The following is a 26503-nucleotide window of genomic DNA, read 5'->3' on the forward strand; positions in this document are numbered from 1 at the left end:
CCTATTCCCCCTGGTGTTAGCCGTTTCTGCCCTGGGAAAAAGCCTCTGGCTATCCACGGTACCAATGCCTCTCATCATCTTATACACCTGCATGAATTTCCTCCATGATTTTCTCCAGGCTGAACAAGAGGATGAGCTCACGGTGGTTGTGACGTTGTTCAGGGCTCCGGACGAAGTTGGTTAAACTCCTTCTTCCTCGCTCTTTTCAATGTTTTGGGTCATTTTCAAGAATTTTAAAGGATTGTGCCTCAGACAGCTGGGTTGTTGCAATTGTTACCTACCAGCAGCAACAGATCACTCATGGAGTCTGGTTTCGATGGTAAAAACACTCTCTTCATTAGTATCTACTCCAAATCTAAAAGATTGAACGAAAAATACAGCAATTAACTGTGTTATGCGTATATATAGCTCCTAAACTATCAACCTTGGGATACAATGCTAAAAGTCTTCAGATGGTAAATTGGAAAAGTTCAGTAATCCACGGAATAAGTGAGTGAGAGGAGAGATTTGTAAATCCTCACGAACACGTAGAGAGAAGGCAATTACGAAGAATTCCACACACATTCCACGCTGGGTAAACGAGAAAACAGTCGCCGAAGATCTTATCCGTCGATTAGTTCTGAAATCCACTTAGAAAGATCACCAGGTGACAGTGACAGTGACAGGAATATCGTCAAGTGGTTACCACAGAACACCCGGATTCCAGGCAAGGCCCAACAAAAGTGATACCACAGGACACTCCAACAAATCCACACATATGGATTATACGAAGTGACAGCCAGACATCCGTTGTGCACTGCGTGCCGATGATCAACCCAATCTTTTGGGCGTAGCAGTGACAAGCTGAAGTCACTCTCACTCTCACTCTCTTCCTCTCCCTCTCGCTCTCTCCCTCACTCTCTCTCTCCCCCTCCCTCTCCTCCCTCTCTCCCCTCCCCTCTGTCTCTCTGTCTCTGCTGCAGCGCGTTTGTGACGTCACAGCCGCGCCCCCCTCAGGCACTTAAAGCGACACTCACTCTGCTGTATCTGTCAGTTCACCAGCGCTTGAATGCCACCGATCCTTGAATGTGGAGGCGGAGATGCTGGAGAAGACAGCGCCCCACTCGCTACAAGGAGAGCTCGAACACGTGTCCATGTCCGTGATCTGATTGGATACATCGCCATGACGTTCAGAGCACTGTGACGTCTTCACTGGCTCTCATTTTGGAAGGGATTCAGTCGGCCTTCGCAGATACACCAACAGCTTCCCACTGGGGAGCGGCCGTTCACTTGCTCCGTGTGTGCGAAGAGACTTATTCAGTTAACCCACCTTGTGATGCTCCGGTGAGTTCACAGTAAATAGAGGCCACATTTCTGTCCGGAGTGAGCAAAGAGTTTTACTCACTCATCCCAGCTGCTGCAACACCAGCAACTTCACATCAGGGAGGAAGTTCAAATCAGCTCCGTGTTAAATGTTTCACCATCACGGTGACTGAAGGCAGCTGCAGGTTCATGAGGGACCGTTACTGTCAGATTCTGCAGTTCTTGCGGCTGCTCATCGCACCCAGGACTGAACCCTGGTCACTTAGCATTGGAGGAGTCTGTTCTGCTGATGTTAGCCTTAAACTAGACTGGCGTTTAATATTGTGGATCTGTGACAGATAAATCACTTCTGTATCAAATTCCGTTTCTCACTAGAGAAGTCCCTGCCGATGTCTCTGTTCCATATCAGAATATCAAAATCTACCCCGGCCATTCCCTTCTCACTCACCCTGAAATGACAGGTTGCAACTAGTCACTACTCTGTGGGAGGAAGGATTTCCACTGAATTTCATAGAATCATAGAAATCTGTAGCACATTACAGATACGTTTAGCCCACATGGTTGTGCCGACCATGCATCATTCTCTAGAAACTGCCTAGTATTACCATACTGCATAGCCACCTATTTTCCTAAGGTCCATGTACCTATCTAAGAGCCTCTTAAAAGGCCCTATTGTATCCGCCTCTACCACCGTCGCTGGCAGTGCATTCCACGCACACACCACTCTTTGCTTAAACAAAACTTAGCTCTGACATCTCCTCTGTACCTACTTCTAAGTAGCTTAAACCTATTCCCCCGCGTGTTAGCCGTTTCAGCCCTGGGGAAAGCCTCTGTCTATCCACACGACCAATGCCTCTCATGACCTTATACACCTGCATGATTTTCTCCGGTTTGAATAAGACGATAAACCCACTGTGATTTTGACGTTCTCTCCCCCCTCTCCATTCTCCATTCCTCCCCTCCCCCTCTCCCCTTCACCTCCTCCCCCCTCCCCTCCTCCTCTATCTCTCCCCTTCTCCCCTCCTCCCCTCCTGTCCTCCACCTCTCCTCCCTTCTCCTCCCCTCCCCTTCTCTCTCTCCCTCCGTTGGTGTTTCACGTCACAGACCCACCTCACTCAGGCAATTAAAGGGACACTCACAGTAAACGAACCTGCGGTCTCCTAACACAATGCACCTCTAAAGTCTGACAGCAGATTAGCGAGTGAATCTTCGATGGTGTAGAGTCAGAAACCAAAGAGCTGCCAGATTGAGTCAGACTTTAGGGCTGCAAAGAGGAGGAAGAGGAATCAGACCAGCAGGATTTGGCAGCAAAAGAAAGATTAGAAACATTTGGAAACTGGTTGATCGAAAAAAAAGGTGGTTAATTTCTGCAAAATACTGGTGGCAATCAACAGTCAGGCAGCAATTGTGAAGAGCATAAAAAGGCAACGTTTAGACCGAGCCCCTTCAGCATGCCTAGCCTGTGTACTCCGCTGCTTAGTTGCTGCTTGAACTGCAGAGTTCCTCCAGCATTTTGTATGTGTGCGTCTCTGTATTCCCAGCAACTGCAGAATCTCCTGTGTTTTATAACTGCATTTTACTTTGGCATTAGATACACATTGATATTGAGTATATTGCTTATGGAAACCGCTTTCTGCGTTAAAACAGCTGCAGATTTTTCTATACACACGAAAAAAATGAGGTATGGACTTTGAACCGGTGCTTGCAGAAATGTTTAATGGCATCGTGATTACCCATAGGACCATGCGTTAAGAATTCTGCCGGCGCTGAAGCGCCGATGAAATGCGCAGGCGTCAGGCTGAGGACGTCCCCGAGTATCACGCATGCGCGCAGTACACAGAAGGCCTTGAAAATGTCGGCTACAGGTAAGAGCGATTCTCCGTGTTTTTATCTTAAACACCGACTTCAGAGCGATTCCTGTGAAATCCGGAGACCGTGGCCAACAATCCCGGGACAGTCCTGCCCTCTTCCCTCTCTCTCAGCCCCACGATCCGTACACGGGCCCCGGGAAGCTTCCGGCTGATGAGGGAATGGGAACCGATGGATCTCTCAGACAGAGCTGAGCTCCAGCTATCTAGATGCAAGGATTAGGAACTCGGAGAAAGGGAACAAAATCTTTTACATCAGCAGTTGAGAAAATCACCTTTGTTCTACCTCCCATCACAAAGAAGAGGAAATCTGCAGATGCTGGAAATCCAAGCAACACACACAAAATGCCGGAGGAACTCAGCATTAGAACTCTTTTCCATAGATGCTGCCCGGCCTGCTGAGTTCCTCAGCATTTTGTGTGTGTGTTGTTTGTTCCACCTCCTTTTGTTCTGAACTTTTCTACAGGCGAGAACATGTTTTGACCCATTCTCTCTGGGTACATGATTATATCAGACACCTTTGCCCTGGGCAACAAGTAACTTTCACGTCAGAAATGTGCCAGACTCCAGTGAGACAGACTACTGCCCTTCCCTTCATATTCATTGGCATTGCCATCACAGAGTTCATCACCGTCTGTCATCTGGAGAGGGTTCAGGGGAAATATTTATGTACAACACAGAAACTGGTGTAAAAAAAATACACGGTACATGATTTATGTGCACACTTGTCATTACAAATTAGAGGGGACGTTGGTGGGAAGGAGGGGAGACTTCCAGTGTCCCTGATGCCCTCACCTACAAGATGTGCATCCAGCTGCAGCTTGTAACCCGGCACTTTAAGGAGTTGGAACTGGAAATGGTTGAATTCTAGATTATCCAGGAGTTGGAGGGGGTGATAGATATGACAGGAAGAGAGGTGAGTTACACACAAGGTACAGGACACAGGGAACTGGGTGACAGTCAGGAAGGGAAATTAGGTTAAATAGCATCACAAAGTACTCTTGTGGCCATCCCACACAACGACAGGTGGAACACTTTGGAAAGTATTAGGGGGGATTACCTGGCAGAGGAAAGTCAAAGGAGTGATAGGGGATTCATTAGTTAGGGGAACAGAACAGGAAGGGGACTAATATCCTAGTGGTACGGCTGCGAGAGCAAGTGTGGTGGAGGGGGGTGCTGATGTGGTTAAAATGAATTGTAGGGGGAATGGGAGCTAGAATGACAGGACAGATAGTGGAGAGGGTGAATTGAATTGAATTGACTTTCTTACATACATCCTTCATGTAAATGAGGAGTAGAAGTCTTTATGTTACATCTCCATCTAAATGTGTGGTGTAATTTATAGTAATTTATAATAAATAGTTTGTGCATAGAACAGTCAGTATAACATAGATATGCAATTGTATTAGCATGAATTAATCAGTCTGATAGCCTGGTAGAAGATGATGTCCCGGAGCCTGTTGGTCTTTTTGCTGTGATACCGTTTCCTGGATGGTAGCAGCAGGAACAGTTAGTGGTTGTGGTGAATTGGGTCCCCAATATCTTTTGGGCCCTTTTTCCGCACCTGTCTCTGTAAATGTCCTGAATAGTGGGAAGTTCACATCTACAGATGAACTGGGCTGTCTGCACCACTCTCTGCAGGTTCCTGAGATTAGGGGAAGTACAGTTCCCATACCAGGCAGTGATGCAGCCAGTCAGGATGCTCTGTAGAAAGTCCTTAGGATTTCAGGCCCCATCCCCAACTTCTTCAACCATCTGAGGTGAAAGAGGTGCTGCTGTGCTCTTTTCACAACACAGCCGGTATGTACAGACCACATGAGATCCTTGGTGATGTTTATGCTGAGGAACTTAAAGCTGTTCACCTTCTCAACCGCAGATCCATTGATGTCAAGAGGGGTTAGAGTGTCTCCATTCCTCCTGTCATCCACAACCAGCTCCTTTGTTTTTGTGACAATGAGGGGGAGTTTGTTTTCTTGACACCAGTCAGATGTTGTTCAGACCTCAGACAGAGTCAGCAATCAAATGGTTGAGCATGGTGTGATGAATGTGCTGAGCTGTGTATATCACAATGCAAGAAGCATCGGAGGAAAGCCAGATGAGCTCAGGACAGGGAATTATGATATTGTGGCCGTTATTGGGGCTTGTTTACACACAACAGTCTGAGGGATTTAGAGATATTTGTAGAGAGATTGCAGACCATGCCAAGAAACAAAGGTTGTTCCAGTAAGTGATTTTAACTTTCCATATATTGACTGGGACTCCCATACTGTAAAAGGACTAGATGGAGTAAAGTTTGTCAAATGTGCCCTTAATCAGTACGTAGAATTCCCGACGTAGAAGTGTGCAATAAGCTGTTAGGAAATGATCCAGGGCTGCTGGTGACAGAATTTATTAAACATCATACCATGAGATTCAAAGTAAAGATGGAAAAAGAGAGGTCTGGACCACGGGTTGAGATTCTAAATTGGAGAAAGGTCAATTTTGATGGTATCAGAAAGGATCTGACAAGTGTGGTTTGGGACAGGCTGTTTCCTGGCAATGGAGTACTTGGTAAATGGGACTTGTTCAGAAGTGAAATTTTGGGGATATAGAGCTTGTATATGCCTGCCAAAGTAAAAGTTGAAAGGTAACTGGTCCAGGGAACCTTGATTTTCAAGAGAAATTGAAGCCCCGGATATTTTGTTCCTCTAAATGCCTCAGACTGTTGGGTGCTACTGAGATCCATTAATGACTACAAATCACAATTCCACACACTGAGCGCATCCGACTTTTTTGTTGTCATCTTCTGTTAGGTTCTAAAACCTTCCAAATAGTTTTTGCTCTTTTGTTTGCCCTCTGTTTGACTTTTATGTTGGCTCTGGCTTCTCATTCCAGCCACTGTTGTGTCCTCAATGTTTTCACTTCCTTGGGATATATTGATCACTCAGCTCTTGCTTGCATTTGCCCTTTCTATACTCTCATGGTACTATATGCTTTTAACAAGTCGTCAATTCAATGTATAATTTCTTTGTGTATGTTTGGAGCCTTTTTTAGGTGCATATGATGATGAGGGGTATTGATCGTGTGGATAACCAGAGGTTTTTTTCCCAGGGCTGAAATGGTTAACACAAGGGGGCATAGTTTTAAGGTGCTTGGAAATAGATACCGAGGCAATGTCAGGGGTAAGGTTTTTTTTACACAGATGGTGGTGGGTGCGTGGAATGTATGCCAGCAGCGTTTGTCAAGGCAGATACAATGGGGTCTTTTAACAGCCTCTTGGATAGGTACATGGAGCATAGAAAAATAGAGGGCTGTGTGCGAGGGAAATTCTAGGCAGTTTCTAGAGTAGGTTACATGGTCGGCACAGGATTGTGGGCCAAAGAGCCTGTAATGTGCTGTAGATATCTCTGTTCTATGTGAAGAAGCAAAGCAACTTCGGTTATTCGCCAATCCTCTATTACCACCCCGTTACTAAAGATGACTTAATTATCTCTGCTGGGGCCCCTACAATTTCTGCTCTTGCCTCCCACAGGGTCCGAGGGAGCTCCTGGCCATACCCTGGGGATTTATCAGGATGGGTGAAAACATGCTTCCACCAATTCTGTCTGGCTACATAATGATATCAAACACCTTTGCCCTGGCCAACAAGTAGCTTTCACATCACAAATGTGCCAGACTCCAGGGAGACAGACTACTGCCCTTAAAGGCAGTATTCCTTGGCATTACCATCACTGAGTTCACCACTTTCAGTCACCTGGGTGAGACTTCAGGGGAAATATTTATGTACAATACTGTGTGTGTTGTGGTGATGCAAGAGTTGCTGGGGAATTTTCAAGTGGGAAGAAGAGGAGTGATATTTGGAAATCTGAAATTGAAAGCATCATTTAGCAAGAAAATCACAAATAGGTGGTTTGCAAAAGCTGTGGCGAGTAAATCCTTCATTAACCTGTTACATAGGTTGTGTGAGAGTGCAGATGAACTCAATCAAGACTCAACCAGAGGAGATTAAAGTTCTTACTGACAGTGACTTGCTCGCTGTTGAAATGAATACCTCTCTATATAAAATTCAGTTTGCACATGTTGTTGTCACTGGGTAAAAATTGTACAGTACAAGGTTTTTGCACACACTGGTCATTACAAATTGGAGGGGACATTGGTGGGAAGGCAGGGAGACCTCCAGTGTCCCTGACGCCCTCACGTAGAAGGTGTATATCCAGCTGCACTTTAAGGAGTTGGAGCTGGAAATGGATGAATTCCGCATCATCCAAGCGTCAGAGGGTGTGATAGGTATGACGAGCAGAGAGGTGAGTTGTACCCAGGGTGCAGGACGCAGGAAACTGGGTGAGGGTCAGGAAGGGGAATGAGGTTAAATAACCATCGCCGAGTACTCTTGTTGCTATCCCACACAACAACAGGTGGACACTTTAGAAACTGTTGGGGGGAATTACCTGGCAGAGGAAAGTCAAAGGGGTGATAGGGGATTTGTTAGTTAGTGGAACAGAAGTAGAAAGGGATGAATATCCTAGTGGCAAGGCTTGCTAGTGCTCCCCTGTGGGGTGGGTGGTTAAACTAAAGTTGCAGGGAGGATTGGAGTCAGAATGACACAGCAGATAGTGGAGAGGGTGAATTGAATCGAATTGACTTTATTACTTACATTCTTCATACATGAGTTGTAGAAATCTTTATGTTACGTCTCTGTCTAAATGTGCAATGTGAAATTTATAATAGTTTATAATAAATAGTATATACAACAGGACAGTCAGGATAAATAAAAGTACAATTGTATCAGCATGAATTAATCAATCAGAGGGCCTGGTGGAAGAAGCTGTCCCTGGGCCTGTTGATCCGGGGTTTCAGGCTGTGGTACCGTTTCCCAGATGGTAGCAGCTGGAACAGTTTGTGGTTGGGGTGACTCTGGTCCCCAATGATCCTTTTTACACAGTGGCCCTTTTTACACACCTGTTTTTGTCAATGTCCTGAATAGTGAGAAGTTCACATCTACATATGCGCTGGGCTGTCCGCACCACTCTCTGCAGAGTCCTGCAACTGAGTGAAGTACAGCACCCATACCAGGCAGTGATGCAGCCAGTCAGGATGCTCTCAATTGTGCCCCTGTGGAAAGTTGTTAGTATTTGGGGCCCCATCCCACACTTCCTGAACCGCCTGCGGTGAAAGTGGTGCTGTTGTGCCTTTTTCACCACACAGCCAGTATGTACAGACCAGGTGAGATCCTCGGTGTTGTGTGTGCCAGGGAACTTAAAGCTGTTCACCCTCTCAACCCCAGATCCTGGGTCAGCCTGTCTCCATTTCTCCTGTAGTCTACAGCCAGCTCCTTTGTTTCAGTGACATTGAGGGCAAGGTTCTTTTTTTGACACCAAACAGATGTCATTCAGACCTCAGGACATGAAATTACGATATTGTAGCCATTACTTGGACTTGCTTGCGCCCAACAGTCTGAGGGATTTCAAGGAACAAATCTGTAGAGAGATTGCGGACTATGCCAAGAAACAAAGGTTGATAAAGTGAATGATTTTAACTTTCCATTTATTGACTGGAATCCTAGGCTGTAAAAGGACTAGATGGGGTAGGGCTTATCAAATCTACCTTAATCAGTATGTAAAATTCCCGATGTAGAAGTGTGCAATAAGCTATTGGTAAGTGATCTAGGGCGAGTGACAGAAATTAGTGTATGGGAACACTTTGTATCTACTGATCATGAGATTCCAAGTAAATACAGAAAAGCAGAGGCCTGGACCTCTCTTGAGATTCTAAATTGGAGAAAGGCCAATTTTTATGATATTTGCAAGGATTTGACAAGTGTGGATTGGGACAGGATGTTCTTTAGCAAAGGAGAACTTGGTAAGTGGGAGTTCTTCAGAAAGAAATTTTAAGGGTGTAGAGTTTGTATGTGTCTGACAAAATAAAAGTTGAATGGTAACTAGTGCAGGGAATCTTGGTTTTCAAGAGATAATGAGGCCCTGGATATCTCGTTCCTCTAAATGCCGCGGACTGTTGGGTGCAACCAAAACTCATTAATGACAACCATTTCATAATTCCACTCCCGAACTCATCTGACTTTCCTTTAGTTGTCTTCTGTTGGATTCTAAAAGCTTCCTTATGGTCCTTTGCTCTTTTGTTTGCCCTCTCCTCTGTTTTTATGTTGGTTTTGGTTTCTCATTTAACCCACGGTTGTGCCCTGCTGCCTTTCCAATGCTTCCACGTCTTTGGGATGTATCGATCACTCAGCTCTCGAATTGCTCCCAGAAACTCCAGCCATTGTTGCTCTGTTGTCACTCCAACCTTTTCTCTTCCAAACAAGTTTGGCCAGCTTCTCTGTCACAGAAACATGGAGAAGTTCAGTACAGAAACAGGCTATTTGGCCCATCTAGTCAATGCCAAAAACATTTAATCTCTCTAATGCAACTACCTGCACCGGGATCATCACCCTCCATACCCCTACCATCCAGGTACCTGTCAAACTTCTCTTAATGGTGAAATCGAGCTCATATTCTCCACTAGTGCTGACATCTCATTCTGCACTCTCACGACCATTTCAGCAAAGAGCTTTTCCACATGTTCCCATTAAATTTTCACCTTCCCCATTTACCCATGACCTCTGGTTGTCATCCCACCCAACCTCAGTGGAAAAAGCTGTTTGCATTTACCCTATCTTTAACCTCATAATTTTGTTTACTTCCAACAAATCCTCAGAGCAATGTATAATTTCCTTGTTAATGTTTAGAGCCTTTTTTAGGTGTATAAGATGATGAGGGGCATTGAGTGTGTGGATAGCCAGAGGATTTTTTCCCAGCGTTAAGATGGCTAACAGGATGGGGCATAGTTTTAAGGTGCCTGGAAATATATGCGGAGGGGATGTCAGGGGTAGGTTTTTTACACAGAGAGTGTTGGATGTGTCGAATGCACTGCCAGCAGCGGTTGTCGAGGCAGATACAACAGGGACTTTTAACACTCTCTTAGATAGTTACATGGAGCTCAGAAAAATAGAGGGCTATGCGCTAGGGAAACTCCAGGCAGCTTCTAGAGTAAGTTACAAAGTCGGCACAGCACTGTGGGCCAAAGGGTCTGTAATGTGCTATAGATTTCTATCATTCTATGAAATTCAAGGGAAATCTCCAAACCCACGGAGTGGTGACTAGTAGTGAATAGTGGGATAGTTACTGGAACGTATGAGCAGGAACCGGAAATATAAGTATTTGGATAGATGTGGAATGATTAAGAATAGGCAACATGGCTTTGCGCAGGATAGGTCATGTCTAACCAATCTTATAGAGTCTCTCGAGGAAGTTATCAGGATAGTGGATGAAGATAAGGCAGTGGATGTTGTCTACATGGATGTTAGCAAGGCACTTGACAAAGTCTCATATGGGAGATTGGTCAAGAAGGTTCAGTCACTCAGCATTCTAGATGAGACAGTAAATTGGATGAGACACTGTCTTTGGCAGAAGCCAGAGTATGGTAGCAGATGGTTGCCTCTCTGACTGGAGGCCTGTGTCTAGTGGTTGCCACAGGGATCAGTGCTGGATCTGTTGTGGTTTGTCATCTATATCAGTAATCTGGATGATAGTGTGGTTAACTGGATTAGCAGATTTATGACCACCAAGACTGGTGGTGCAGTGGACAGCGAGGAAGACTATCATGGCTTGCAGTGTGATTTGGACCAGCTGGGAAAATGGTTTGAGAAATGGAAAAGGGAATTTAATGCAGACCAGTGTGAGTTGTTGCACTTTGGTCTGACCTACCAAGGGAGGTCTTTCACAGTGACTGGTCGGGCACGGAGGAGTGCTGTAGAAGAAAGGGACCGGGGAATACAAGTCCTTAATTCACTGAAAGTGGTATCACAGTTAGATAGTGACGGAAAGAAAGATTTTACCCCATTGGCTTTCAAGAACCAAATACTGACGATAGATGGATATTATGTTGACTTGTAAAAGAGGCCTAATTTGGAGTATTGTGTGATGTTTTGGTCACCTACCTACAGGAAAGATTTAAAAGAGATTCAAAGATTTCAGAGAAAATTCACAAGGATGTTGCCAAGTTTGGAGGACTTGGGTTATAAGGAAAGACTGAACAGGTCAGGACTTTATTCTCTGGAATGTAGAAGATTGAGGTGAGATTTGATTGTGGTAGAGGGGCACAGAGAGTGTCAATGCAAGCTGGCTTTCTCCACTGAGATTGGGTGGGACTTCAACCAGTGGCCAGGGGTCAAGGGTGAAAGGTGAAATGTTGAGGGGAACATGAGGGGAAACTTCTTCATGCAGATGGTCATCTTGGTTTGGAATGAGCAGCCAGCACAAGTGGTGCATGCGAGCTCGATTTCAACATTTAAGAGGTTTGTGTAGGTACCTGGATGGTAGGGGTGTGGGAGGGGCAATTTAAATAGTTCAGCACAGACTAGATGGCCCAAAGGACCTGTTTCTGTGTTGTACTTTTCTACAAGAACCTGAAATATTACAAAAATTCACTCTAACCCCTTTTAACAGCTGTGCCGACCAACTATTCATCTCAGCACGAATTTTTTTATATGGTGTTAAAACTGTAGCACCTTAAGTTAATAACACATAAAAGAAAATCCCTGATGCACATCCACAAAGACAATTTGCGTGAGACTGTTTAGGTTACTGTGGGGCCAGGCACCCATACTGCTCAGCAGGAACAGGGAATAATACCAATGGAGAGAGTCAAACTGAACCAAGGCACAGATTGGAGACGGCAGAAATGCCCCATTCTTATAGAGACACGAAGAGCATCAGGGAATTGATGGTCATTCCAGATACCAGCACTCTGCCCAGTCAGAAGATGATTTCTCTGTCCAACTTGGGTTGAACCTCACTGTAACCGTGTGATACCAAATCAAACCTTGGTAACTCAAGTAATCTCATCTGAAATGTTGTCCTAAACCCTTTGATGGATTTTGTAAATCTTTCCACAGGTTAAAAACGAGAAGGAATTTGTCGCCGGGAATCTCAAACACAACACGCTAGTTTTGCTGTCTCTGTCTGGATATTTAAGAAGTGGAGCAAGGGATTCACTCAATCATCCTTCCTGCTCAGACTGTGGGGAGGGATTCACTCGATCATCCTTCCTGCTCAGACTATGGGGAGGGATTCACTCGACCATCCTTCCTGCTCAGACTGTGGGGAGGGATTCACTCGGTCATCCTTCCTGCTCAGACTGTGGGGAGGGATTCAATTGATCATTTGACCAAATAGCAAGCCAGTCATTTTACACAGAAGAAAGGCTGTTCACCTGCTCAGACAGTGGGAATAGATTCACTCGGTTATCACAATTGAATGTACATCAGCAAGTTCACACTGGGCAAGGCCATTCATCTGTTCTGTGTGTGAGAAAGGATTCAGTTGGACCTGTGGACACATCAGTCAGTTCACACCACACTGGGCAGAAGCTGGTGATCTGTTGAATTTCTGAGAAAGGATTCACTCAGTCATTTGACCTAATGGCTCACCAGCAAGTTCACACTGGGGAGAAGCCGTTCACCTGTTCAGTCTGTGAGAAGAGATTCACTCAGTCATCCCAACTACAGAGACATCAGCGAGTTCACACTGGGGAGAAGCCATTCACGTGCTCAGAATGTGGGAAAGGATTCAGTGAGTTATTTAGCCTACTTAGACATCAGCGAGTTCACACTGGGGAGAAGCCGTTCACCTGCTCAGAATGTGAGAAGAGATTCACTCAGTCATCCCAACTACAGAGACATCAGCGAGTTCACACTGGGGAGAAGCCATTCACGTGCTCAGAATGTGGGAAAGGATTCAGTGAGTTATCCAACCTACAGAGTCATCTGCGAGTTCACACTGGGGAGAGGCCGTTCACCTGCTCAGAATGTGGGAAGGGATTCACACTGTCATCCCACCTACTGGTACATCAGCGTGTTCACACTGGGGAGAAGCCGTTCACCTGCTCAGTCTGTGGGGAGGGATTCACTCAGTCATCCCACCTACGGAGTCACCAGCGAGTTCACACTGGGGAGAAGCCATTCACCTGCTCAGTCTGTGGGAAGGGATTCACTTACTCATCCCACCTACAGAGTCATCAGCGAGTTCACACTGGAGAGAGGCCGTTCACCTGCTCAGTCTGTGGGAAGAGATTCACTGATCCATCCAACCTACAGAGTCATCAGCGAGTTCACACTGGGGAGAAGCCGTTCAGCTGCTTAGTCTGTGGGAAGAGATTCACTCGCTCATCCAGATTACTGGAACATCAGCGAGTTCACACTGGAGAGAGGCCATTCACCTGCTCAGACTGTGGGAGGGGATTCACTCATTTATCCAGCCTACAGAGTCATCAGCGAGTTCACACTGGGGAGAAGCCATTCATCTGCTTAGTCTGTGGGAAGAGATTCACTTGCTCATCCAGATTACTGGAACATCAGCGAGTTCACACTGGAGAGAGGCCATTCACCTGCTCAGAATGTGGGAAGAGATTCACTCGCTCTTCCACACTACAGAGACATCAGCGAGTTCACACTGGAGAGGAGCCATTTACCTGCTGAGAATGTGGGAAAGGATTCACTCAGTCATCCCAACTACTGGCACACCAGTCAGTTGTTATGAATCCCTAGGTTTTGTTTGCTGTGGACTGTCATTTTAAGAGAGAGAGAGAGAGATTAGGAAGGTGAATCAGTCTGACTTGCAGCTTGTTTACATCACTCCCAGCTTGTTCAGTTTTAACTGAGGACACAGACGCTCAGAGTCAGACGGAGATGAATGAGGAAAAATGGAAGGATCGAAACAAGGGAAATAGGTGCCAAGGGTCACTGTTTGGAATTTTCCTATGCCCACAAGTGTGGGTTAATTATCGATTCATTGTACATCGAATGTGTGGTTGTCACCTCGTTTGATCCATAGGAGTGGATCTGATTTGGGGTATCCTGTGAAGACCACTGATGTGTTACCCCTTGCCTGGGTGTGGTGTGGTAATTCACTTGAAGACGATATGCCTTGTGACAAGTCACTTTGGGTGATAATTAGTATGTGGATTTGGAAGGATGACAGATAAAATCTACAGTGACTGTTCTCTTGTTTTACCACCATGGAACCTGCGGAATTCGACATAATTGCCTTCTATCGACATTTACCCTGGATTACAAATATCTCTCTCATCAGATATTCCGTGGTTGAACTGAACTTTCATAATTTACCATCTGAAGACTCCAAGCCTTGTTTCCCCCTAGCTCAATAGTTTCGGATTTATATTTACACACATATATACACATAACACTGTTAACTTTTGTTTATCTTGCTTAAGTTACTATATTATAAGTAGATTCTAATAAAGATAGTTTTATGATCAAAAACAGACTCCTGGTGTAGTCTCCACGAGGAAATCTGCAGATGCTGGAAATTCAAACACATACAAAATGCTGGTGGAACACAGCAGGCCAGGCAGCATCTATTAGGAGAAGCACTGTCAACGTTTCAGGCCGCGAACCTTCGTCAGGCAGTCTCAGGCAGTCCTGATGAAGGGTCTCGGCCTGAAACGTCGACTGTGCTTCTCCTTATAGATGCTGCCTGGCCTGCTGTGTTCCACCAATATTTTGTGTGTGTTGTTCCAGGTGTAGTCTATTTGTGCTGATTCGTTTCTAAAGCATTACGATTCATAACAAAATTGGGGCCTGCATCTGGGATATGAACAGCTATGAGGGCGTAGTCATTAATTATCGATTTCATTGGGGAAGTCCCTTTTGATTTATTTGTGTGTGGAAAATCAGCAGTGGATGCTGATTATTGTTTGGAAGCAGCAAACTCTGAGGCATTAGAGGATGCCAGACGGATTGAGTTGTTGAGTCTTGTTAGAAGGTTAAAATTTGTTATGTTGAAATTGACAATGAGGAGGGCACAGTTGCAGAGGGTAACAGCTGAACATTATGTTTCTGAGAGTGTGTTTAAAGTGGAGGAGTTGGAGATGTTTCCTGAAAGTAAACCTCGTGAGCTTGAGCTCCAGTACGAGTGAGAAAAATTAAAGATGAAGGCTGCAGAAAGGCAGGGGCAGTTTGAGGCTATAGAGGCAGAAAAACAGAGAGGAGGCAGAAAAATAGGGAGGAAGCAGAAAGACAGAGGCTATTCGAGCTGGAAAAGATACAGTGGTTGCAGCAAAGGGGTCTAGCGTTAGACTCTGGTGATGAGTTTGAGGCCAGTCAGGAAATTAAATTGGTACCTCCATTTGATGAGAAAGAGGTTGATGAATACTTCCAGCATTTTGAGAAGGTTGCTTAGAATTTAAAGTGGCCAAAAGAGGGTTGGTTCTCTTACAAAGGGGGGAGGCTTAGCAAGCCTATTCTGCTTTGACAGTTGATGAAGCAGCTGATTGTGACATAGTGAAACAGGCTGTGCTCAAAGCTTATGAGTTGGTCCCAGAATCATACAGGCAAAAGTTTAGAAATTTGTGGAAATCTGTGAACCGGACGTATCTAATTTGCTTATGAGAAGTCTGTGTGTTTTGATCGCTGGTGCACATATATGATGATATATATGATGATGATAAATAAATGATGATTTTTAATAGCTTGAAAGAGTTAGTTTTAATTGAAGAATTCAAAAAGTGTGTCCCTGATGACATAAAAACATATTTAGATGAAAAGGATGCTGCCACTTTGCAGGAGTCTGCTAGATTAGCAGATGAGTTTGCTTTAACTCATAAGTTTAAGTTTACCCAGAATAAGAGCTTCCAAAAGAGTAGCAGGGTCACCAGGGTAAACGAGAAATTATAGCTGGGACTAGTGACAAGTGTAAGGATGAAGGGAAGCAGTTGAAAGAGAAATATTCTGGTCTTGCTTGTTACTATTGTAAGTAAGCTGGTCATATGATGGCTAATTGTTCTGTCCTGAAGAAGAAAAAGGAAAAGGAGGCAGTCCCAAATGCCTGTGTACAGTACGTTGAAGCACCTATAAACCCACAGGGTTCTGAACATTCTGTTGAGGCTCAGTTATGGACTGAGAGTTCTGACCGAATTAAGAAGTAGTTGATCATTTTATGTTAAATGGGTTTGTATTAGTAAAGGAAGGGTGAACCCAAGAACCAGTGAAAATTCTTCAAGTTACTGGTGATTCTCAGTCACTTATATTAGACAGCATTCTAAAGTTTGGTGATGAGACTTAACACTGGTGAGGTAAATCTTATTAAAGGCATTGGGGGTGGCATGGTTTCTGTGCCGTTGTACAAGGTAACTTTACTGTCAGGGCTGGTTTTGGGACCTGTTAAAATCGGATTATGCTCCATTTTACCATTGGAAGATGTTGGTTTGCTGTTAGGGAATGACCTAAAATTGTTCCTGCAGTGCTATTGACAACTAAGACAACCGCTGACGACCCACAGATGGATTTTAACATTTATCCTTCCTGCGCAGGAACTCGAAGTATGGCTAAGAAGTCTGCTGATGCAGACGGTTCTGTGCAGCATGATTCTGATATCCATGATAGCCAACATCAGGATTCAGGTTATGATGTCAGGGAATTTCTGCCTTCATTGTTTCAACAGGATTCAGGTCGTAAGTCTGATGAGAAAGATTTATCCCTGTGTAGGAAGGAGTTTATAGCAGAACAGAACCGAGACCCTGAGATTGAAGCTTTAAAAGAAACAACTTTCTCAGATGATGAGATTAAGAAAGTGCCAGCAGGGTATTATCTCAAGGATGGAGTGTCAATGAGGAAGTGGAGGCCACCTGCTATACCAGCGAGTGAGGAATGGGCAATTGTTCACCAAGTTGTAGTTCCTAAAGTTATATGGCTGAAATTTTAACTTTGGCCTGCAGTATGCCATCAGGTCGACATTTTGGAGTGAATAAAACTGTAAACAGTTATGAAATAATTCTACTGGCCTAATTTGAGGAAAGATGTTGTGACCTTTTGCAGAATCTGTCACACTTGTCAAGTTGTGGGTAAACCGAATCAGGTCACGCTAGTGGCCTCACTCTGCCCTATACCTGCATTCGGTGAACCCTTTTTAAAATTTATAGTGAGGGGACCTTTGTCCTTGTTAAAGGAACAGTGGATTGATGGGGATGTACATCTTAACTTGTTAGACATTGTGTAGAAGTTCAAGAATAAACTACAAGTCTGTAGTCCAGTGAGACAAAACTTAAAGATTTCTCAAAACAAAATGAAGTGTTGGTTTGATAAGTTGGCTTTGGAAAGAAAATACCAGGTTGGGGATAAAGTGCTTGCCTTATCTCCAATATTGATGAATCCACTTCAGGCTAAGTTCAATAGACCGCATGAAATAGTCTCTCAAATTAATGATCTGAATAATGCTATTAAAACACCTGACCAACGTAAACTAACACAGGTGGTGCACATAAATATGATAAAGGCTTATTTTGACAAGCAGGCTCCATCTGTGAGTGTTGTTGTCAAATCATATGAATCTGGCAACCCTGAGAATGAAACAATTGACTTGTCTGAGACTTTTCACAAGCCAAACATGGTCCCAGTTAGGCTAATGAACTCAGTTGTTCCAGAAAACATTGTTAACAAGTCGGCTCATCTGCAGCCAAGACAACAACAACAGCTGAAGGAAGTAAGCCTGATGTTTAAAGATTTATTTCCCAATGTTCCCAAGCAAACCACGGTTGCAGTACATGATGTAGATATTGGTCAAGCCAAACCGATTAAACAACACCCATATTGTATGAACGTTGAAAAATGTTAAATTGGCTGAGCAAGGAATTGAATATATGCTGAAAATGGTATTATGAGTCCTTCAGCATCAGATTGGAGCTCACCCTGCGTTATTGTGCCTTATCCTGATGGTGGTGTTAGATATTGCACTGATTATGGGAAGGTAAATTCAGTAACTAAACAGATTCCTCTCCTATCCCTAGGGAGGATGATTGCATCATTAAGGTTGGAAAAGCTAAATTTCTTACAAAGATTGATCTGTTGAAAGGGTATTGGTGTGTTTCATTGACGGACAGAGGTAGAGAAATTTCTGCATTTGTGACACCTTCTGGGTTGTGTGAATACAATATTTTCTCTTTTGGAAGGAAAAATGGTCCAGGATCATTCCAGAGAATGATTGATTCTGTAATTCGAGGGTTAGAACATACAGATGCCTATATTGATGACTTAGCCACAGGGAGTGGCACTTGGGAAAAGCATATCACTGCAGTCGAGAAGCTATTTGACAGGCTTTCCCAGGACAACCTTACAGTTAGCTAAGAGTGAATTTGGCCATGCCTCTGTGACCTGTCTTGGCTATGTTGTACGTCAAAGCAAGTTGGCTCCTGTTCGGGCAAAATTCCAGACAATTTCTCAAGTTCCTATTCTGACTGCTAAGAAGGCTCTTAGAAGGTTTCTGGGAATGGATGGATATTATCGTAAGAACTTTGCTGCTATCGCTCTTCCTCTGACCAATCTCCTGAAGAAGCGTGAAAAGTATGTTTGGACCGAACCTTGTCGGGAGGCATTTGATCGATTGTAGTGCTGTCAGCCAATTTCATTAGCAGGTTGGAGCTGTGGGTGGCAACACAAGTCATGGGTGCACAGAGAGTAAAGGAGAGGGCCAAAGAGACAACCCTGTGGGGTATGTGTCCTGATGGTCAGAGAGACAGAGGAGATAGAGCCCACTCTTACCACCTGCCGGCGATCTGACAGGAAGTCCAGGATCCAGCTACACAAGGCAGGGTGAAGGCCGAGGTCTCTGAGCTCCATGTCGATACTTCACGCCTTCGTCTGGCTACTGCTCTGCCCCTGACTGCAAGGAACTGTAGAGAACTTTGGAGAGCAGAGAACATCAGGGAAACAAGCCTCCACTCCATGGACTCTCCCTACACTTCCACTCCCTCGGAGAACCAGGCCATGTACTCAAAGATCCTCACAACCTGTACATTCTTCCTGCAAACCCGCTCCCCCATCGGGGAGGAGATACAAAAGCCTTAAAGTGCGTAACACCCGGCTGAAGGACGGCTTCCTGTCTGCAGTTATAAGCCAAATGAATGATAAAATGGACTCGACCTCACAATGTAACTCGACGTGACCCTGCACCATGTGTCTATCTGCACTGCACTTTCTCTGCAGCCATAATGCTTTGTTACAGTTATTGTTTTATCGTATATCAGACCGATGTACCGTTGTTATGTATCGATCTGTGTGGATGGTACGTAAGGGAAGATTTGAACTGTCGTTCAGTACATGATGATAATAAACAAATTCCCCATTTTAATTGTGTGCAAATATTAGACAGACTGAGCTTCTGCTCTGGAACCACAGAAGGAAACTGAACAGTTCTCTTTCTGAGGAACGCAAATAAATAGAAAAGGCTTTAATCTCTCATTACGATCTGCGGTAAGTGGGATCAGGTGACTGGTGGTGGGTCTCCCATATCAATATCAGAATCAGGTTTAATAGCACCGGCATATGTCATGAAATTCGTTCAGAAGTAGAACCTAATTTTTAACAATAGATTTTAACAATTGTGATTTAATATAAGAATATAAATATCACATTGTTAAATTATATAAATAGTACAAAATGAAAAAAAGATATAATAAACTATTTTAACTGTGCTGACTGTTTGACTGACTGGGTTGTTGCTTTGGAAGTAGTGGAGTGAAGCTTAACTGAACTTTACACAATGATGAGAAGCTCAGATAATTATAAAAAGCTAAATTCTCACTTAAGTGGGTCAGACACCCAGAAACATCGGCAGCACTTCAGCAGGTAAAAACAGTGGAATGAAACATGCTGAAAATATTGCCGAAAAAAACCATATTGTCCACCACAACGAGAGGACGTGACAGATCCGGATCTCACTGCCTTGTCTGAACGGGGAAAGATGAAGCTACACGTATAGGTAGAGCAGTGACCCGCAGATGCTGCAGATCTGCAGAGAAACGTGAACAGGAAACGGGATCACATGGCCGCTTTGGTCTCTCACCCCCAGACAGATGTCCGTTTACCCACTACTCTGTGGAAAGACGCAAACGCCGCTCACATCTCCACTCACCTTAACTGTATTAGACATTTCAACCCCCAGGAAAAATATATCGTCTGTCCACTCTATCTATTCCTCTCGTAATCTTATAAACGTCCATCCAGTCTCACCCCAGCCTGCGCCGCTCTGGAGAAAACAACACAAGTTTGTCCAGCCTCTCGTTATAGCTCCTGCTCTCTAATCCAGGCAGTGTCCTGGTAAACCTCTTCTGTGCCCTCTCCAAAGCCCCGACATCCTCCCGAGAATGGGGGCGACCAGAACTGTATGAAACACTCCAGATGTGGGCTAACTAGTTTTATAAAATTGTGTTACAAACTGTAGCGTTTTAGAAACAAACCAGCAGCAATAGAGTTCACACTGGAGTCTGGTTTTGATGTTAAAACCATTATCTTTAGTAGTATCGACTGATAATATAGTAACTTAACGAAATAAAGGAAAGTTACCAGTGTTATGTGTATATATGTGTAAATATAACTCCCAGACTATCGAGCGTGAGGGAACAATGCTCAGAGTCTTGAGATGGTAAAGTAGGAAAGTTCAGTAACACACAGAATAAATGATGGGAGAGAGATATTTGTAATCCAGGGTGAAACGTAGAGAAAAGGCCGTTACCTCAAAACAACCACCGTCGAAGTTCTTATCCGCTGAATCCGTCCACCGACGAGTTATCAGCGAAAGTGACCTGTCACAGGAATACCGTCTTCCAGGGGTTACCACACAACATTCCCAGGCAAGGGTTAACACAAGATATTCCAAAACCCACTCCTATGGATTATACGAAGTGACAGCCACACACATTCGTTGTGGTTCCGTGTACCGATGATCAACCCACTCCTGTGGGCATAGGAGAGTTCCAAGCCTCAGCTGCGACTAACTGAAGCGATCAGCTTTTCCAGTCTCCCTCTCTCCCTCTCCCTCTCCCCCTCCCTCTCCTCTCTCTCTCCCCCTCTCTCTCTCTTCTGGTTCAGTCCACAGTCAGCGCTGTCAGCCTGTGACTGACGTCATAGCCCCGCCTCCTCACGCCGGCGCTCTTAAAGAAACAGTCACAGTACGACCGCAGGCTCGTAACAGCCGCAACACAACTTCCCGACTTTTGAACTCAATGCTTCAACTAATAAAGACAACCACGCCATTTGCCTTCTTAACCACCCGATCAATCTGTGCAGACTCTTTCAGGGAGCGATGAACTTGGAGTCTAAGATCCCTCTGATCATCAACACTGTTCAGGGTTTTACATTTAACAGTGTACTGTCGCATACATTCGACCTACCGAGCTGCCAAGATGATCATCACTAATCAAATCTCACTGAGATTTCTCAGGTCCTGTTGAATTTATTGCCAAGTGCACAAGTACGGGAAGGTACAGGTACAGAGAAACGCTGACTTGTGGCAGCATCACAGGCAAGTACATTCAGATAACACGCGGAACACAAATTATACGATTCTCTTATACGATTCAATTATACGATTATACGATCATCGACAATGTTCAATGTTTTGCGTTTAACAGTGTACTGTCGCATACATTTGCGAGCTGCCAAGATGATCATCACTAATCAAATCTCACTGAGATTTCTCAGATCCTGTTGAATTTATTGCCAAGTGCACAAGTACGGGAAGGTACTGATACAGAGAAACACTGTCTTGTGGCATCACAGGCAAGTACATTCAGATAACACACGGAACACAAATTATACGATTCTCTGTCAGTAACAGTTTATAAATATGTTTTATGTCATTAACGATATTTAAAATACATTGTGTCATGATCAATACTAAAATGTGCATTTGTGTCAATAACAGACTTGGAAATGTTGAATTTGGTCCCTGTCTCCATTCCTCTTGTAATCCACAACCAGCTCCTGTGTTTTTGTCACAATGAGAGAGAGGTTGTTTTCTTGACACCACTGTGTCGGGGTGATGACTTCTTCTCTGTCGGCTGCCTCGTTATTATTTGGGATTCGGTCGATCAATGTTCTGTGGTCAGCAAATCTAATTAGCAGATTGGAACCCGCCACTGCAGACCCACAGTGCACTATGTACTGATTGCAAAGCTACGAAATTGCATGTGAATAGCCTCCCCTCCCCCAACTCCACTCTTTCTGCGTCACCAGCAGACTGGGGCATCACACATCTCGCTGCCTCCGCCAGGATATTAAACTGTGAACAACTGTGGTCAGGGACTGCTCTGTGGGGTACTCCAAACGCTACCTCCTTCCAGTCTGAAAACGATCCACTCATCCAGACACACACTACCGGCAGTTTATCATCTCCAACGAAAAAGCCTAATCACCTATTCCCGATGTTCAATACCATAGCTGTCTCTGAGTTTACCACCGTCAAATGCCGGGAGGGACATAATAATCAGAAAGTCTCCAGTCGCAGCCGTGTAAATACAATGTGATCTCAGTGGGTGTGTGGCGCATGCTCAGAATGCGAAGGAGACAGACAGACTGAGCCAAGTCACAGACTGATGAAGGGGAGGAATGATCCATTTTGATACAGAGAGGGAAGCAGAGAGTTTGATGTTGTGCCTGATGCCGGAACTGTGGCCAGTTAGAAGTCTTTTTCCTCCAACTTGTTTTGAACTGTGAAAATGTTTTATTTATACGAAGGCACCATGGACGCTAAAGTTATTTGAGTTGAAATGTTGTCCTTCACCCACTGACGTGCTTTGTAAACTTCTAACAGTGTAGAAAAGGCAAAGGATTTGTGTATGGGAATTTCAAACACAACAGCACGATAGTTCCGCTGTATCTGTCAGTTCACCAGCGCTTGAATGCCGCCGATCCTTGAATGTGGAGGCGGAGATGCTGGAGAAGACAGCGCCCCATTCGCGACAAGGAGAGCCCGAACACGTGACCATGTCCGTGATCTGATTGGATACATCGCCATGACGTTCCGAGCACTGTGACGTCAATCACTGGCTCTCATTTTGGAAGGGATTCAGTTGGCCATCACAGATACACCAACAGCTTCGCTCTGGGAAGCGGCCGTTCACCTGCTCCGTGTGTGCGAAGAGACTCATTCAGTTAACCCACCTTGTGACGCTCCGGTGTGTTTACAATAAAAAGAGGCCACATTTCTGTCCGGAGTGAGCAAAGAGTTTCACTCAATCATCCCAGCTGCTGCAACACCAGCAACTTCACATCAGGGAGGAAGTTCAAATCAGCTCCGTGTTAAATGTTTAACCATCACGGTGACTGAAGACAGCTGCAGGTTCATGAGGGACTGTTACTGTCAGATTCTGCAGTTCTTGCGGCTGCTCATCGCACCCAGGACTGAACCCTGGTCACTGAGCATTGGAGGAGTCTGTTCTGCTGATGTTAGCCTTAAACTAGACTGATGTTTAATATTGTGGATCTGTGAAAGATAAATCAGTTCTGTATCAAATCCCGCGTCTCAGGTACTTACTCTCTCTACCACACTCACACTGTATACTAGGGAGGCCACTCGGCCCATCTGGTCCCTGCCCAAGTTTCATTTCCATATCAGTATATGCCGTTCCCCTTTCACTCTCCCTGAGATTACAGGTTGCAACTAGTCACCACTCTGTGGGATAGGAGATTTCCCTTGAATTTCATAAAATCACAGAAATCTATAACATATTACCGATGCTTTGGCCCAGAATGTTGTGCCGACCATGTAATTTACTCCAGAAACAGCCTAGAATTACCCTACCGCATAGCCACCTATTTTCCTAAGTTCCATGTACCTATCTAAAAGTCTCTTAAAAGTTCCTATTGTATCCGCCTCTACCACCGTCGCTGGCAGTGCATTCCACACACACACCACTGCTTAAAAAAATTAGCTCTGACATCTCCTCTGTACCTACTTCCAAGCAGCATAAATCTATGCCCCCTCGTGTTAGCTGTTTCAGCCTGGGAAAAAAGCCTCTGACTATCCACACGACCAATGCCTCTCATCATCTTATCCACCTGCATGAATTCCCTGCATGATTGTCTCCGGGCTGAACAAGACGATGAGCTCACTGTGGTTGTGACGTTGTTCAGGGCTCCGGACGAAGTTGGTTAAACTCCTTCTTCGCCGCTCTTTTCAACGTTTTGGGTCATTTTCACCAATTTTAAAGGACTGTGCCTCAGACAGCTGGGTTGTTGCAATTGTTACGTACCAGCAGCAATAGATCACTAATGGAGTCTGGTTTCGATGTGAAAACCACTATCTTTATTAGTATCTACTCCAAATATAAAAGATTAAACGAAATGAACAGAAGTTAACAGTGTAATGCGTATATATAGCTCCCAAACTATCAAGCTTGGGAAACAATGCTTAATGTCTCCAGATGGTAACGTGGAAAAGTTTAGTAATCCACGGAATAAGTGAGTGAAAGGAGAGATTTGTAAATCCACACGATCATGTAGAGAGAAGGCAATTACGAAGAATTCCACACACATTCCACGCTGGGTAAACAAAATAACAGTCGCCGATGATCTTATCCGTCGATTAGTTCCGAAATCCACTTAGAAATATCACCAGGTGACAGTGACAGGAATATCGTTTCCAAGTGGTTACCACAGAACACTCGGATTCCAGGTAAGGGCCAACAAAAGAGATACCACAGGATACTCCAGCAAATCCACACATATGGATGATACGAAGTGACAGTCACACATCCGTTGTGCACTGCGTGCCGATAATCAACCCGATCTTCTGGGCGTGGAAGAGCTCCAACCTTAGAAGTGGCAAGCTGAAGTTCCAACAGCTTGTGCCTGTGTGTGTGTCTGTCTCTCTCTCTCTCTCTCTCTCTCTCTCTCTCTCTCTCTCTCTCTCTCTCTCTCTCTCTCTCTCTCTCTCTCTCTCTCTCTCTCTCTCTCTCTCTCTCTCTCTCTCTCTCCTGTCTCTCTCTCTCTCTCTCGCTGCCGCAGTGTGTGACTGACGTTACAGTCCCGCCTCACTCAGGCACTTAAAGCGACATTCACAGTGAACGAATCTGCGGTCTCGCAACACAATGCTCCACTAAATTCTGACAGCAGACTAGCGAGTGAAACTTCGAGTCAGAAACCAAAGTGTTGCCAGCCTGAGTCAGGGCTTTGGGGCTCCAGAGAGAGATGGGGTCTAGAGTTTAAGAGGAGGAGGAATCAAACCAGCAGGATGTGGCTACAAAAGAAAGATCAGAAACATTTGGAAACTGGTTGACCTAAAGAAATGTGGTTAATTTCTGCAAAACTCTGGTGGAAATCAACAGATCCGGAAGCAAATGTGGAGATAGGCCGCGCCGCTTCTGCACGCTTAGGCTGTGTACTACGCTGCTTAGTTGCTGCTTGAACTACAGAGTTCCTCCAGCATTGTGTGTGTGTGCGTCGCTGTATTCCCAGCAACTGCAGAATCTCCTGTGTTTTATAACTGCATTTTTCTTTGGCATATGATACACTTTGATATTGAGAATATTGTTTATGGGAGCCGCTTTCTGCGTTAAAACAGCTGCAGAATTTTCTATACACACACGAAAAAAATGAGGTATGTATATTGAAACAGTGCCTGCAGAAATCTTTAATGGCAGTATGATTACCCATAAGGCAGTGCATTTAAAATTTCGCTTACTCTGAAGCACCGAACAAATGCGCAAGCGTCAGGGTTGACGACGTCCCCAAGTATCACGCATGCGCACAGTGCACAGAAGGCCTTGCAAATACCGAGTGCAGGTAAGAGCGATCCTCTACGTTTTTAAATAAACAGCGACTGAGGGACGATTCCTGTGAAATCCGGACACCGTTACCCGCAATCCCGGGACAGTCCTGCTCAATCTCCTCTCTCTCAGCCCCACGATCCGTACACGGGCCCCGGGGAGCTTCCGGCTGATGAGGGAATGGGAACCGATGGATCTCTCAGACAGAGTTGAGCTCCAGCTATCTAAATGCAAGGATCAGGAACTCGGAGAAAAATCTTTTACATCACCAGTTGAGAAAATCAGCTTTGTTCTTTCCTCAATCACAAACAAGAGAACATCTGCAGATGCTGGATTGCATCTGGATTGCTGGCAACATAAATTGCTGGATGAACTCAGCTTTAGTACACTTTTCCATAGATGCTGCGCGGCCTGCTGAGTTCCTCCAGCATTTTGTATGTGTTCTTGTTGTGGACTTTTCTACCGGTGAGAATATGTTTTGTCCCATTCTCTTTGGATACATAATGATATCAAACACCTTTGTCCTGGGCAACAAGTAACTTTCACATCACAAATGTGCCGGACTCCAATGAGACAGACTACTGCCCTTCCCTTCATATTCATTGGCTTTACCATCACTGTAAGTCACATGGGGGAGACTTCAGGGAAAATATTTATGTAGAATACAGAAACTGGTGATACCTGTGTGCATTGTTGGTGATGAAAAATTGCTGGAGAATTTGCAAGGTGGAAGAAGTGGA

The 26503-nt window shown here is 44.7% G+C and overlaps 1 pseudogene; it reads left to right on the forward strand.

The window, feature by feature from the left end:
• Nucleotides 1-26503, forward strand: part of LOC132389070 (zinc finger protein 850-like) — a 49061-nt pseudogene that overhangs the window by 13102 nt on the left and 9456 nt on the right.

Source organism: Hypanus sabinus, unplaced genomic scaffold (assembly GCF_030144855.1).
Source record: "Hypanus sabinus isolate sHypSab1 unplaced genomic scaffold, sHypSab1.hap1 scaffold_47, whole genome shotgun sequence".
In the NCBI taxonomy this organism is placed as follows: domain Eukaryota; kingdom Metazoa; phylum Chordata; class Chondrichthyes; order Myliobatiformes; family Dasyatidae; genus Hypanus; species Hypanus sabinus.